This window comes from Arachis hypogaea, chromosome 18, assembly GCF_003086295.3.
Source record: "Arachis hypogaea cultivar Tifrunner chromosome 18, arahy.Tifrunner.gnm2.J5K5, whole genome shotgun sequence".
NCBI lineage: Eukaryota > Viridiplantae > Streptophyta > Magnoliopsida > Fabales > Fabaceae > Arachis > Arachis hypogaea.
In genome coordinates this window covers 57,728,340-57,731,970 of record NC_092053.1, presented here as the reverse complement: position 1 = coordinate 57,731,970, position 3,631 = coordinate 57,728,340, and the positions used below count along the sequence as shown (strand labels likewise).

At 43.2% G+C, this 3,631-nt stretch overlaps 1 non-coding gene across 1 annotated transcript; it reads left to right on the top strand.

Annotated features, from left to right (window-relative positions):
• Positions 1-3,319: 3,319 nt before the first annotated feature.
• On the top strand, positions 3,320-3,427 carry LOC112773571 (small nucleolar RNA R71). Its single transcript, XR_003188116.1, has one exon. It is a non-coding gene; the product is annotated as a small nucleolar RNA R71 (small nucleolar RNA).
• Positions 3,428-3,631: the final 204 nt, after the last annotated feature.

Sequence of the window (3,631 nt, the reverse complement as noted above, 5' to 3'; positions counted from 1 at the left end):
AATCATGATGGCCCAATCCACAGTAACTTCAGATCGGTTGCTAGTGGGGATGATGGAGCGTTGGATTAACTCCAACCATCCTCTAGCCACAGGCTTGAGGTCCAGTCTTCTAAGTTGAACCGATTTGCCTTTTGAGTCAATCTTCCATTGAGCTCCTTCCACACATATGTCCATGAGGACTTGGTCCAACCTTTGATCAAAGTTGACCCTTCTAGTGTAGGGGCGTGCATCTCCTTGCATCATAGGCAAGTTAAACGCCAACCTCACATTCTCCGGACTAAAATCTAAGTATTTCCCCCAAATCATGGTGAGATAATTCTTTGGGTTCGGGTTCTTACTTTGATCATGGTTCCTAGTGATCCATGCATTAGCATAGAACTCTTGAACCATTAGAATTCTGACTTGTTGGATGGGTTTGTTTAGAACTTCCCAACCTCTTCTTTGGATTTCATGTCGGATTTTCGGATACTCATTTCTCTTGAGTTTGAAAGGGACCTCGGGAATCACCTTCTTCCTGGCCACAACATCATAGAAGTGGTCTTGATGGGCTTTGGAGATGAATCTTTCCATCTCCCATGACTCGGAGGTGGAAGCTTTTGTCTTCCCTTTCCCTTTTCTAGAGGATTCTCCGGTCTTAGGTGCCATGGTAATAGAAAAACAAAAAGCTTTATGCTTTTACCACACCAAACTTAGAATATTGCTCGCCCTCGAGCAAGAAAAGAAAGAATAGATGAAGAAGAAAAAGAAATGGAGGAGAGGGAGAGAGAGATGTGTTTCGGCCAAGAAGAGGAGGATGGGGTTGTGTTGTGTGAAAATGAGGAAGAATGGAAGGCTTTATATAGGGAAGGGAGGGGGGTTAATTTCGGCCATATAGGGTGGGTTTGGGTGGGAAATTGATTTTGAATTTTGAAGGTAGGTAGAGTTTATGAGGTAGGTTTATGGGGAAGAGTGGATGGTTGTGAGTGGTGAAGTGGTGATAGGGAAGAGAGATTGAGCTGATTGGTGAAGAGTTTTGGGGAAGAGTGTTTATTGGGAAGAGAGGATGAACATTGAGAAGAGGGAAGAGAGTGAGTGGTGGTAGGAGTTGATCCTGTGGGGTCCACAGATCCTGAGGTGTCAAGGATTTGCATCCCTGCACCAATTAGGCATGTAAAATGCCTTTGCATGCAATTCTGGCGTTTAAACGCCGAATTGATGCTTGTTCTGGGCGTTCAGCGCCCATATGCAGCATATTTCTGGCGTTGAACGCCAGCCAGATGCTTGTTTCTGGCGTTCAGCGCCAGCTCTTCCTCAGTGTGCATTCCTGGCGTCTGAACGCCAGGATGCTGCTTGTTTTGGGCGTTCAACGCCAGATCCATGCTTTGTTCTGGCGTTGAACGCCAGCCAGATGCTCCTTACTGGCGTTTAAACGCTAGTAAGATCCTCCTCCAGGGTGTGATTTATCTTCTGCTGTTTTTGATTTCGTGTTCAATTTTTATATTTATTTTGTGACTCCACATGATCATGAACCTAATAAAACATGAAATAACAATAAAAATAAATTAAAATTAGATAAATAAAAATTGGGTTGCCTCCCAACAAGCGCTTCTTTAATGTCAATAGCTTGACAGTGGGCTCTCATGGAGCCTCACAGATGTTCAGAGTATTGTTGAGACTTTCCAACACCAAACTTAGAGTTTGGATATGGGAGTTCAACACCAAACTTAGAGTTTGGTTGTGGCCTCCCAACACCAAACTTAGAGTTTGACTGTGGGGGCTCTGGTTGACTCTGCAGTGGGAAAAGCTTACTGTGCCTCTTTTTCATGTTTACAGAAGGATAACCTTGAGTTTTAAACACAAGGGAGTCCCTATTCAATTGAAGGACTAATTCACCTCTGTTAACATCTATCACAGCTCTTGCTGTGGCTAGGAAGGGTCTTCCAAGGATGATGGATTCATCCTCATCCTTCCCAATATCTAGGATTATGAAATCAGCAGGGATGTAAAGGCCTTTAACCTTTACTAACATGTCCTCTACTTGTCCATAAGCCTGTTTTCTGGAATTGTCTGCCATCTCTAATGAGATTCTAGCAGCTTGCACCTCAAAGATTCCCAGTTTCTCCATTACAGAGAGTGGCATGAGGTTTATTCCTGACCCCAGGTCACATAGAGCCTTCTCAAAGGTCATGGTGCCTATGGTACAAGGTATTAGGAACTTTTCAGGATCCTGTTTCTTTTGAGGCAATCTCAGTTGATCCAATGCATTTAGTTCATTGGTGAACAGGGGAGGTTCATCTCCCCAAGTCTCATTACCAAATAAATTGGCATTCAGCTTCATGATTGTACCAAGGAACTTGGCAACTTGTTCTTCAGTGACATCCTCATTCTCTTTAGAAGAAGAATACTCATCAGAACTCATGAATGGCATAAGGAGGTTTAATGGAATCTCTATGGTCTCTAGATGAGCCTCAGAGTCCTTTGGTTCCTCAAAGGGATACTCCTTATTGCTCATTGGACGTCCCAGGAGGTCTTCCTCCTTGGGATTCACGTCCTCCCCTTCCTCTCTAGGTTCGGCCGTATTGACTATGTCAATGGCCTTGCACTCTCCTTTTGGATTTTCTTCTGTATTGCTTGGGAGAGTACTAGGAGGGGTTTCAGTGATTCTTTTACTCAGCTGGCCCACTTGTGCTTCCAAATTTCTAATGGAGGACCTTGTTTCATTCATGAAACTCAGAGTGGCCTTAGATAGATCAGAGACTAAGTTTGCTAAATTAGAAGTATTTTGTTCAGAGTTCTCTGTCTGTTGCTGAGTGGATGATGGAAGAGGCTTGCTATTGCTAAACCTATTTCTTCCACCATTATTAAAGCCTTGTTGAGGCTTTTGTTGATCTTTCCATGAGATATTTGGGTGATTTCTCCATGAGGGGTTATAGATGTTTCCATAGGGTTCACCCATGTAATTTACCTCTGCTATTGCAGGGTTCTCAGGATCATAAGCTTCTTCTTCAGAAGATGCCTCTTGAGTACTGTTGGATGCAGCTTGCATTCCATTCAGACTCTGAGAAATTATATTGAGTTGCTGAGTCAATATTTTATTCTGGGCCAATATGGCGTTCAGAGTATCAATTTCAAGAACTCCCTTCTTCTGAGGTGTCCCATTACTCACAGGATTCCTCTCAGAAGTGTACATGAACTGGTTATTAGCAACCATGTCAATGAGTTCTTGAGCTTCTGCAGGCGTTTTCTTTAGGTGAATGGATCCACCTGCAGAAGTATCCAATGACATCTTAGCTAATTCAGACAGACCATCATAGAATATATCCAGGATGGTCCATTCTGAAAGCATGTCAGAAGGACACTTTTTGGTCAGTTGCTTGTATCTCTCCCAAGCTTCATAGAGGGATTCACCTTCCTTCTGTCTGAAGGTTTGAACATCCACTCTAAGCTTACTCAGCTTTTGAGGAGGAAAGAACTTGGCTAAGAAGGCCGTGACTAGCTTATCCCAAGAGTTCAGGCTATCTTTGGGTTGAGAGTCCAACCACACTCTAGCTCTGTCTTTTACAGCAAACGGGAAAAGCATGAGCTTGTAGACTTCAGGATTTACTCCATTAGTCTTAACAGTATCACAGATCTGCAAGAATTCAGTTAAGAA